Raw genomic sequence first — 12,488 nt, 5'->3', positions numbered from 1 at the left:
CGAGTGAAGGAAGGCATTGTTTGTGCTCCGGGGCCAGGGCTTGCAGGGCTGGGGTGGTCAGAGCCAGGGGTGTTCTCGTGGATAGCGCTTAAAGGATGGGTGAGCGTGCTGAGATGACACGGCTGAAATTTAGGCGGTTGGTCTGCAGCGGGCAGAATCCCGGGATGCAGGGATTAAAAATTTTCAGGCTGAAAGGTAACTTCCAGTTTGGGCCCTCTTCCTGGGGAAGGGGACATGCACGAGAGTGTGGTGCTGGGCGCCGAATGGAGCATCGTGGTATTTCTTCCTTTTTGTGTTTCACGTGGGTGTTCTGTAAATATATTCTTTGTTGGATCGTCTTGAAGTCAGTATCTTCAAGGAAGGACCGTTTCTGTTTGTTGTCCTGATAATTTGGGTTAAATAAGTATATTACTGGAAAATAGCAATATTTCCAACAGAAGGAACAGGGCTGTGCTTTTTAATCGTTTTATTTCTTGTGCAATGAGGCACCTGGCCTACTTGGTGTCTCATCTTAAAGAGCTCTGCTCAGGCAAGAAACTGCTTTTGAAGGGGCAGGAAACAGGACATGATCTCATTTGTCCATGTATGAGAAACAAAAGGATTGACCTTAAATACTGACTGCCAGGAGCTCCATGTGGCTGTCAGGTTGGGGGTTTTTTTTAATTCAATAGTCTAGAGAATTTTGCTTCTGTATTAGTTTTGTGGTGTTTTGCTGCAACTCTGCAACCATTTTGTTGAGAATAAAGAATCTCAAAGTTTAGAGAGTTGTTTAAATTGGATGAATGTTCAGTGCAAAGGTGGTTTGGTGATGTGGGCTTGAGAGGTCACTCTTTAAACTGAAGTGAGAGCTTGGTTCTGTCTTAGGCCACTGCCTGGAGACAGGACTGAGGCTCTGCCTGCCACCTCAAGCTCTGCCTTGCTGGGTGGATGTGCTTGTATGAAGTTCTTGGCTTTTGTAGATAATAGGCCATGAAATATGTATAACTCAATATACAGTTGCTTCTGTGAGTCTTGGTAATATAAATGTTCTGTGTCTTGGCAGTTTAGTAGCAGTTTATAATATCTTTGCTCTCATTTAGACTTTCCATAATGGGAGCCCTGGTTTTTTGTAGAGCAGAACAGTTACATCAGTCTCCAGTTTTAACTTGGGCTCCTGGTCCAGTGCTACAGATTTATGGGATGCGCCTTCCATAGGTCCCGTGTCCCTTGGGAAAGTGCAACAGCCCCAGTGAGTGAGTGAGGGAGAGATGATGCAATTCCAGAGGGAGCTCCCTGTGGGTTTGGGGCTGTCTGGATGAATGCTGGGTGGCAGTGGAGAGAGAGACTGGAAGTCAGAGCAGGATCCTGGTCTGTGGGGCCAGTTTCAGCCAGGTGTCCTGCAGGACTGGGATTTGCTTTGTTGCAGGCTGATTTCCAGGCTGAGGAATGGCAGGGATGTGAGAGTGGAGAGAGGGTAGGATAAATACCATATAAGGGGTGGCGTGGAGAAAATGAGGAGATGGAAATCTCGCAGAAGAGTTCAAGCCTTGCACAGTGCTCTTGCAGAGGAGTAAACCCTTGTGTAGTGGATTGGGGATGGGAGAGAGGGAAAAACACTTCTCTTCGGAGGCTGCTGCAGTAGTGGAGGGTTTGAGGGGGAAAAACTCCACCACATGAAAATGCAGCACCTTCCCACTGGCTGAGGATGGATGCTGGGCTTGTAATGACAGCCCCGCTGGTGGTGTTTTACTGGTAGAACCAGTTCATCTTCTGTAGGAAATTTTTCCTTTGCTGAGCTTCATGCTCTCATTGTTTTTTGGGTTTGGGTTTTACAAAACCCAGTGGAAGCTTATGGGTGAAAGTAGTGTAAAAATAAAAGCTGAAGTTTGTGTGAGGACGTGGGAGAAAATAATACTGAGTATTGGTGAAATGAAAATGGAGTGCACAGGAGTCTTAAAAATGCATCAAGAGCAGAGGAAGATGAAGTCCTAATAAAAATCAGATGAAGACAGCTTTTATGTCTATGAAGAACAGGCTAACAGAAATAGACTGTTTTTATTACAAATACCTCAGCCATTACATAACATTCTAAGTCAATGCTAACGAGCTCGTCTGTTACAGATTGCAAACACATACTAAAGGGAGAAACTGTTTAACATTCCCATTGTTCATGGTTTAAATTATCTGACACTGTCTTGATTAACTGGGAAATTAGAGTGCAGATTCAGCCTTACATGTGTTCAGTCTGAAGGATGATGGTGATAAATTTTAACTGATGTTTATTTGAAAATAACGTGGGCTGCATTTCCAGGGTCTTGCCGCGTCAGAGGCAGGAATGGCTGCACTTTGTGCTCCGGTACAGCAAATGCTCAAGTACTGCCTGAAGAACTGGGGCATCACCCATCCTGGGTAACTGAGAGGAGTCTCTTAAATACCGATTTAATCAACGTACAGCTGATTCCTAAGTGAAATGGCAGCCTTACTGGGATTTTACCTAGTTGGGCTGTAGTTTGGCAATGGCTAGGCTGCCCATTTTTTGTTGCACTGCTTGCTTAAGTTAGCAAACCAAACTTTCTGTGCTTAGAAAAGCAGCCCTTCTCAGGCTGTCCTCATGAAATGAATAAATCACTGCACCTTGGTTTAAAATTCATATTTTGTAAACAAGTGACTGTTGCTAGAGTTTATTGTTTGTAAATTTTAACTTACAATTTCAATCTACAGTTACAATTTTAAGGAATGTTTGCAGCTGTAATGATTTAAGATGTACTTAAAATGATTTGAAGCTTCAGCTGGGGTGGAAGTGCAGCAACATTTGCCTTTGTTTGAAAACCCAATAATTTCCTTTCAGTTAAAGACCTGATATTGCTTTAGGACTTCTGTTTCAGACTTGCCAGATATTCCACTGAAGGACCTCAGTCTTAATATCAATGAATTGATGCTTTCATTTTGAAAAAAAATAAATACTGATTTACAGGGCTTGTTTTTAAGTCTTGTTTAGGACAGTGTGTGCTTTGTATAGGTGCACAGCAGAAGTCCTCTCATGAAAAGGAATAAGAACATTTTTCCTTGACAATGCAAATAAGAAAGATATATTTTAGCAAGGATAGCTTGCATTTGGCATTTCTAAGTGGTTGCTTTGCTGGAGTTACCTTGGTTAAGAGATGTTTTTCATGCCACAGATGAAGCCACCAGCATGGACAGAGCTTTGTGGGACGCACAGAGCTTTGGATAACAAAAAGTTCCTTGATAAGTATTTTGATAATGTGTTGAGCCTGAATTATTTACTGCATCTTGAAAGCAAAGTGTCAAGGGACGTGTGGGTTGGTTTTTTTTTCTGAGCAGAATAAACAGAGAAGCAAGAGCAAGTGAAGATGTTAAAGCTCCTCTGCAGCCATTTGGCAGATGCAAGTTAACTTCCATGGAAAATGGATTCTGTAGTGCTGAGAGACAGATGCATAAAGCTGCCTATGCTGATAAGGCTTTTTTAATTTAGCTTCTCATCTTCTCTTTTCCCTTTTTTTTGTGGTCAAACCCAGTCTGAAGCAGAGGTCTGAAGTCGACCCTTACTGTAATTACTGGTGCTGTCCAGAGCTGTTGTCAGTTTGGTGTTGGCAGCTGCATCTCTTCCATGCTGAGCATTCCTCAGTGAACAAGGAGATGTGTCTGTTCCAAGAAATGAGTGAGTCACAGGGAAAAGCATGTAACCAGAGATCCAGAGGATAATGGGCTGCAGGTAGAAGAGGCTGTGAGCTCTCTCCAAGCTGGACCAGACTGAGGAACAAAATTCTACCACCTTTATATGCTTTGCAGTGAGATTTTTTTACTGGTGCTAACAGTGTGTTAAAAGCTGGAGCATTTGGCAACCCTGGCTGTCACTATCACAGTGGGAGTATCTTAAAAACCTTCAGAATACGCTGTAACATCTCTTTAATACAGAGAAGAAATTATGTTTATTTTTGATGTACATGAGTCAGGTTAGGAATATGATCGGAGTAACGGGCAGCAAAGAATTTGGGCAAGGTGGGAAGTTTTGGACGTGGTGACAAGTAGCTTAAGTCATTACATAACTGATTAGAGTAACTGTTTTTAACTTTTTTATATAATGGTGAGGTTGTACAAGAGTTCAAAACTGTTTTTTCTGTAGGTTCTTACTGTTGAGTGTTTTCATCTTCAGGTTGGACTCTTCAACAACAAAAATACCTTGAGAAGATGAACAGAAAAGAATTGGGGGGGGAGGAGCTGGCAAAGAGGGAATTAATTTTGGCACGTGTGTTCTAAAGAAGAGGGGAAATCCTTAAGGATGTAGCCCTAGAGTTGTTCTTGTGTGCTGTCAGAATATTCTGTAGGAGCTCATGGACAGAGGAGCGTGCCTGAACATTATCTCAAAGCAACTTCTAACAATTTCCAAAATAAAACCCCCTAGATGTAATTATTTCTTATTTAAGGATTAACTTATGAATAGGGGCTTTGGAAAAACAAGTTAAGTATAAAAATTTTTAGTTATTTGCATTTGAGGTCAGGGATACTTAAAAGATACAGAAGAGCTTGATGAGAAATCTGCTGCTCAGTATTGTTGCTCCTGGGGAAGAACGCTGAGAAAAGGTCTCACTTCCTCTGTGAAAAAACAAATTATTTCACTGGGCTTGGAAATTGTGATAAAGGAGCAGGAAAGGGAAGTTTTGAAAGAGATTCCTTGAATTACTCCCAGCAAAGGAGTGATTTAACTTTTTTCTCCTGATCTGTCCTGCTCTCTTCCACTGCCCAAGTCTACATGGGGTGGGTGGCAAGGGTTGAAAATGCGCCACCAGCTCAGTGAGGGTTGGTAATAAAGAGGCTTTTGCAGTAGGTATTAAAGTGAAAGGATAAAACGAAACAGTGGAGAGATGGGCATTGGCTGTAAATGGCTTCAGCTTCTGCTCATGTGTTGGGAATCTGGTCTTTTTTCATGTATTTATTGATTTTCTTTCATCACCTTCCTAGAAGGAAGTGTTTTGCACCAGCTTATCACTGGGACCAGCTTCAGGAGTGGAACCCTGCTCACCTCAGCTGTTGTTCGGGTAGCTTCCCCCAGGCAGCACCTGCAGAGGAGCAGACTCAGCTCACAGAGGAGAGTTGTGAGGCTGCTGCTGTAGCCCCACTGTGGATTTGTCTTTTGTCCCCCTTTTCTCAGCCTCACACAGCAGCCATTACTCAGGATGCCACCAAGGAGGACGCTCCCCATGTCACTTCGTGTGTGGGGAGAAGGGGTTTGCTGATGTTTTTGCCTTTCCAGGCTTCTGCTGGGTGGTGTGGTTCATTTGAGCAAGAAACAAAGTGGTGCTTGTGACAGTCTGCTGAGTGTGTTTGTAATTTTTTATGGGATTGTTTGTGATCCTAACCATTAACAGATGCTTTTACAGAGAGCTGCTGTGGTCTGGATGTACTGATCTAAATTAGCTATGAAGAAGCTTGGTGAATACTTGTAATTTTTTCAGGTAAAAATCCTTCTGACAGGTAAGATAGGTCATGCTAGTCTTGTGTATTCAGAGAAAATGCTGCCTCCCAGGCTGCTGTTTAAATCCTGCACTTTGATAGCAGGTACACAGCTTGTTTCTGCAAGAATTTGCCTTCATTTATTCCCTTATCTTGTGCTCAAATAGGCAGCAATTCAGTTTTGTGAGCTTTGAAGTTTTCTCATTCTTCCAAATAATGGAAATTTCTTTAATAAATGGTTTTGCAAATCTTAAAAATAAGTCTCATTTGGCATCTGCAAGTTGAAAAGCTAATTGGGCGAAAGCACTTGCATTGTTCTGTTCCCAGAAATAATGAGAACACTTATCATGATGATGCTCTCTTTAATTCTATAGAAACTGTTTATGGGTTTTTTCTGGCCCTGGCTTTCTTCCAGAACTTCAAAACTCCTGCCTCAATTAAAAATTTACAATTTATGAAAGTTTCTTAACCGGCTGCATGGAACTGGAAAATCAAAAATCTGTCTTGCAAAAAATTTGCTTAATGCTTGGTGTCAAAGATACCAGAAAAGACTGGTAAAGACATTGTCAGGCTAAGAAGAAATAAAATAGCCTGCTCTAAAAGTGACCTGCAGAGAAATCTGGGATGTCACGTTTTCAGAAGAGAATAGATGTTTGGTTGGAACATGTTTGGTAATCTACTGAAACATCTGAATTGGTGTCTGAGGATTGTCAGCACATGGCCAGAGTAGCTGTGTTGGGTTGGTGCATTGCCTTTGTCCAGTTTGGTTCTGACCTAGGTGGGACACTCACTGGCAGTCTCTTTACTGGAATGTCTTGAAAAATCCTTTCTGGCAGAGAAGCTGGGATAAATTGAAAAGGGCTGACATTGAAGGAATGCTTCTGGTACAGGTACTGGTGGTTAATTCCTCATTTGCACTTGAGCTGTGCTTGTGGTATTGACTTTCTCTCCGCTGGTCTGGTTTGTGTAGAACGAATGGGAGAATTACCTGGACGCTTGTGGTACCAGTGGAGGCTGTGCGTGTGTACCTGGTCACCATATTCCACTGTGGTGTTCTCATCCTACAGTTAGGAGTCTTTTTGGCCTCTGGCAGCTTTTTATTCATGTGTCATTGAGCAGTAAGGTTTGTTTTGCATTGCTGCCTTGCTGTGCCTCAACCCAAACTGGGAATTGCTCTGAAAAGAGCTGGACACAGCTGATGATGGTGACTCTTGGAATCTGCGAGCAGACATGTGCAGAGCTGTTTCATTAAACGTGATTCCCCATCACTTCCATCCGCAAAGGGAAGCTCTCTGGGACAAGTGCAGCCGTACAAACCTGTGGCTGTTCAGACAGAATAAGATGTGCTGCAGTGTTGAGGCTGGCGTGCCTCTGCCAGGGTCAGTCTGGAGCATTCCAGCAGAGGGGAGTGCTGAGCCCGGGGTGCATTTGGCACATCCAGGGTTTCTGATGCTCATGACTTTGTGGTGCCTGTGCAGTCAGGTTCACAACTTCAACCTTTAGGTCCCTTGTCTTTAGTATTTGATTGTATGCAAATTCCATCAGTCTGTTAGCCTAAAGAACTATCCCTCATCTTGCAAAGAAGTTTGAAAAAATGACCAAAGTAAATTTTTTGAACTCAGAAACCAAATTAAAATCACTTCTAGATTGATCTTTTAAACCAGTCTTTTTTTTTTTTGGCTAAGGACTTGAGCCTTTAGGCTGAGTCTGGACATCATGTATTTCACTTCTTCAAGGCACTTGGCCACCAGAGTAGGATTTCTGTAGGCATCTTACTTGCTTAGAAGTGTTGCTGCTTGAGGTGGCAGATGATGGGCTTTCAGTCCAGAATAGTAGAAAAGCTTTTGTTCAAACTCTCTGGTGATGCTTTTTTCATTGGTGTACCATTTCTCTGGTGTACCATTTTTCATTATCTGACCCCTGGAAATGCAAAGAATTACCAGACACAAAATTCACTGAAGGGAGTTTCCTAATTTTACCTTGTTTGATACTCTACTTTGAAAATCAATATATTTTGAAATAGATTTCTGTTTTAATTGTAAAGTTATCATTACAATAGAAATAACAGAATTATAAAGCTACAGCAGACAGGGATATTATATCTTCTGCATGTGCAGTAGTTGAGAACTGAATGAAATTTTTAGGGAGGAACTTCCTAATTTCAGCATTTTGTTTTAGGAATAGCTGTATTTATGATTGAGTGCATCTCTAAATTCTCTCCTTACCTCCTTGTAAAAGGCAGAAGTCAATGTAGGGGGTGCCTTGATGAACAGCTTCTCTTATTCAGTAGAAAGCTGAAGACCAGACTTGGGCCATTGGTGTAAAACATGGAAGAAAGAGGCAAACATTGAAAGCATTGAATTCCTGGATAACTGCATTGTTGTAGGTAATATTTAGATAATATTTGTGAGGATACTGAACAGCTTTATTTGATGCTCTGAATATAAACATGCAAAAAAAAATCCACTAAATGAAATGAAAACTGCTTTATTTCCCCCCAGAGTTCCTAAAGAGCTGCACTGGCATCATTTCTGCCTGTGAGGAAAGGGGATGGGACCAGAATCTCTCAGTTACCTGAGGTCACCTAAAAAGGAGCTTTCCTAAGCACTAGAAATACCAGAAATGATCCTAGCTGAAGGAAAGCAGCTGTGTGACACATGAAAATACTGAGTGCATTTTTGACAGTTCTGTTGCCAGTGTGAGTTTAACCTGTCTGTGGCTTTTTAATCCCTTGTTATGTGGACACATTTAAGTCATGCTGATTCTGATTGAGCCTGCTGATCAAGCTTCTTTTGTCAGGGCTGTTCCGCAGGAATATGGTTTCATTGAAATATTCATGCACATACATTTAAATAGATATTTAAATCTATGGATAGAGACAAATTTAAGGTTTGCTGTACTGGGATCTGGGGGGGGGGTTCAATTATCTTTTCTTTTCTTCTCAAGAAAAAGCATATTGGAACTGACAGAATTAATTTTTCTGCAATAACCATCCTAAAAGTTTGGTTAATGCCATGTTAGTCTTAAAATGCTCTCAACAAAAATTCCCTGAGCTGTTGTGGTTTGCTGCTGGTTTTCCTGTTGGAAAGCCAGGGTTTGGGTGATCGGTATTTCTCCCAAAAATGTGTTCAACAATCTGCCTTGCAGCCTTTCTGAGGCAGCAGATTTGTTTGCTCCATAGATTGCTGGTTCAAAGTAACATATGCTTTGTGGTGAAGTAGTTTCTGAGTAGAGGTTTTTTTTGTGGGTGGTTAATTTGGGTTGTTTTTCATTGCTTAGCTTAGTAGCTCTATTTAGACTGTTGTTGCATGTCTGTTAGAATTGATGCTGACATATTTGTGGATGCCCATTTCTGGCATCCACAAACTCCATTTTTATAGATGCAGCTGTGGGGATAATGCCCTAAAATGGCTGTCTTATGTCATGGTGGGTTTTCCACCTGTCAGACTCAGTTTCGGTACTGTTTTGGAAAGACTTTCTTAGGCTTTAAAGAGGAGCTGTTTGAGGAATGATTGAACTAGCAAAGCCTGCTTTGCTCCAGCTTTGTCTCTGGATGGAGTGTCTTGGTTCTGAAAAGCCAAACTAATTTTGATTTTTTCCATTTGGTGGCTGTTAACTCCTCTGTAGATTGTGTCCATCCTACATTCTCCCACTGAGGTGATGGGTGCAGAAGAGATGGTGATTAAAGGATTTTCTTGTCTTACGTGGCTGCCAATCTCCATGGATTTTATAGAGTCCATGCAATCAGTGCTTTGTACTCTTTCAAGCTGTGCTGGAAACCAGTGAGCCCAAAATCTAGAGATGGAAGAGTCTATTAGTGAGACTTTCTAAGGAAATAAAACTTGTGTAGGTCTTGTTCAAGAATGAACTGTACTGAGATCTACCCAAGAACTCTTCAAAGATTTGAAGAGCTTCTCTCCTCTTGTAGAGCTCCAAGTGATGGAGTTACATGAAGAAAAAGCTTGGAGTCCCTTAAATTTTCCTGCAATTTTCAGCCTGCTTAGCAGCAAGCTGCTTGATAATGAGCCTTGCTGCAAGTGGCTCTTGGAGGGAGGGAAATCCTGATTTGAGAGGCTTTATTAGATTTGACAGAGACAACTTAGCTACCCAAGTGTTACCAGAGGTTCTCCAAGCTTGTTTTCTTGTCATATTAAGCTGATAGTGCTGAAGTTCTTAAGAATTCTTAATAGTAGGATAAATGGCCTGAACTTTTGTGTATTTGTTTTGTTGTTATACTTTTGTAAATAGAAAAATTAGGCTAAAAATGTTGGTTCCAGAGGTAAAAGTATGAGGCCATCAAGAAGAGATCGTTGATAAACATGCATGTCAGAGAAATGTTTAACTGCAATTCCATTTTTTATCAGTGTGCAACCTTCTCTCTACAAAACCACATCCAAACCCCATGTATTCAGTAATTACACAGTATTTTGGAGTGTCCTTTTAAAATAATAGGATTCCTTGAGACTGGGTTACAAAAAGCACAAAAAAGGCTTTCTTGGGTTCCAAGTACTTTGACTCCAGTATCCTCTGTTTCTTTGTTTTAAATTGGCATTCTGTTTCTGTAATTGATTGAAATTGCTCTCTTTTCTGAAGATCACACAGTTGTTTTTCAGAAGTTAGTATTTAGCTGGAGATTATGCTTAGATTTTACAGTAGTGGGCACTTTCTTCGGTTCTAGAAGCTAAATATGCCAGACTTACAGTTGAAATGAAAACTTTGTCTGAAATTTTTAATGCCACATTTTTGTGTGCAGTGAATTTTTTTTAAAATTACTAACACTGATTTGGGAGCATCTGCCTCTAAAACCAGTGGAATATGTGGTAAAAAATGTTAGGTTTTTTTGGGGTTTGGTTTTTTGTTTTTGTTTTTGTTTTTTTTTTTTTTTTTTTTTTTAAGTAGTTGTATTTGGTTCCAGGATTTGCCAGAACCACATTGTTCAGTGTCCCAGAAACAAAGCTATTCTTAGAAAAGTGAAGTTATGGCTGGATACAAATAACAGATTTGTATATGATGGTTTTTACCCTTTCACTACTTTTAGTGTGCTTAAAATAGTGCATGGAAATTCTTTCTGGGTTTGTTTCTGTTTTGAGAGAGGTGCTAATGTGTCCCAGTTATGAATAAACTTTCCCTGTAGTGTTTTTTGTGATGTTTCCCACTTCACAGATGGGCGTTTGAGGCACTGAGAGTTCAGCTCTTCAGCTGGTTTGAGTCCTGATGGTGCTCTTTGCCTGAAATCATTCCAGTGCATCTTTCTCCAAATGTGGCCAAAGCTCAGCCCTTGGAGTGGAGGTGACATGGACTAGAGATCCTTGCTGTGTTGAATAGGAATTGTGAGAATTATTCCAGTATTTTTAATGCTTTAAGAGTTAAATCCTGGGAAACTCCTGTCCAGGTTACCTGTTCTGATTGAGTGCTTGTAGGCTAAAGAGGTGTGGGCAGGGGGTTAGGATGGAAGGACTGTATTAAAGCTAACCATAATACTGCTGAATAAGCCTCTTGATATGTTGCACTAAAAACCAGAGCTTTTTTGTCTAGGTAGGGGTTTAAAAATGCAGTGTATAAAATATGGTTTGTCATCTGGTCTGACAAGAATTTAGGAGTTAAGTTGTTAAATGTTTTATACTTCTTGCCACTCAGTCCTCAAAATATGTAGTGTTTTTACCTTGTTTAAGTAAAACTTTTTTCTGAAGCAGAGTTAACACCTTTTGGAGGCTGCAGTTGTCCCTAATGGAACAGTATGAAAAGTTTAGAGTAATAAATTGTATAAATTTGTATATTTTATTGAGTATATATTGTATGGTGTAACAATTGTATAAATTATATTAAATTCTAAACTAGTTATATTAATGAGTTCTAAAATGATCAGGAGAGCTAGGAATGTGTGGGATTTTGTTTGCTGGGGTTTTACTATTTAAAACATGGTTTTGTAGTCTGGAATCCACTGCATTCAGTTTGTTCTTGTACCAGCTCTAAATGTCTAAGAGGGCACAAGTAAATGTTCCTTAACAGACACCAGGATATTTAGAATTTGTGGCAGCTCCTTTGTGTGCTGTCTTCTGTACACAAGTTTCTGAGTTCCTTGCAGGATTTAAAGCACTCAACCAGTTGGAGTCTGAAGAAATAATCTGTTACAGAAATTAGAGTAATAATTTTTACCCTAAAATCTTCAAGCTACAGTGAAGTTCAGTTGACATATTTAATAACACTGCAGAGCAGCTGAAAGGTAAATGTTTGCTCCAGAATTTTGGGAGCGTTGTGCTCTCTGTAGTTGTGCATAATAGTAACTGTAATCATTCAGAATGAACAGCTGACTTGCTTAAATCTCCTAATGGTGCAGTGAACCCTGCCAAGTGCCTTTATGGCTTGTGCTGTTCCTGTCCTTCTGGTGGCTGTCACTCTGCTTCCTTAGCTTGGAAAGTGCTCCTGACATCTTGTGTGTGTTCTCGGGGTGCTCACAGCTGCCTCTGGCACAGCAGCACTTCACTGTGAGAATTTGACTATAATAACAAAATACGGAAATATTGGGCAAATTTGGAATCACTTGGGGAGAAAGTGCTTGATGTGTTGTGTGTTGAAACACCTCAGGTGTTCTAGACAGAGGGAGTGATTCCAGTGCTCAGGTATAGGAATGTGGCACACACAACTGAAGTTTGGATGAAAAGTCTTGGAGCTGGATAGTCTCACATGGCTCAGAGTCATGCAGCTGTCTCTTCATAACTGATGTCAGGTGGCACTGAGTGCTTGTTTAATGTGTGACTCGGCAGGATGTTTGTTCAAGGCCACATGGGCTCTTCAGAGGGAGGGTTTTCCATCCCTGGCTTCAGTACCTGGTCTAAAGTCTAATTTTGTAAGAATATCTTCTTTGGCAACCAGTATCAGGTCTAAATGTACTTAAATATATATACTGTTGAATATATTGACCTGCCTAATTGAAATGATTTCTTTTGTGCAAGTCAGATTACTGAGGAATGTGCAGTTTTAATCATTGTAAAGCAGTTTCTTTTTCTGTGTAGTATAAGTTGGGAAGAACTTGTCAA

The 12,488-nt window shown here is 40.7% G+C and overlaps 1 protein-coding gene across 10 annotated transcripts in view; it reads left to right on the top strand.

Moving 5' to 3' along the window:
- PRRC2C (proline rich coiled-coil 2C) overlaps window positions 1-12,488 on the top strand; it is a 69,412-nt gene that overhangs the window by 795 nt on the left and 56,129 nt on the right. The gene's annotated exons all lie outside the window — the stretch shown is intronic.

Source organism: Motacilla alba, chromosome 8 (genome assembly GCF_015832195.1).
Source record: "Motacilla alba alba isolate MOTALB_02 chromosome 8, Motacilla_alba_V1.0_pri, whole genome shotgun sequence".
Taxonomy (NCBI): domain Eukaryota; kingdom Metazoa; phylum Chordata; class Aves; order Passeriformes; family Motacillidae; genus Motacilla; species Motacilla alba.
The sequence above is the reverse complement of the archived record's forward strand: the minus strand, read 5'-3'. Positions and strand labels throughout refer to the sequence as shown.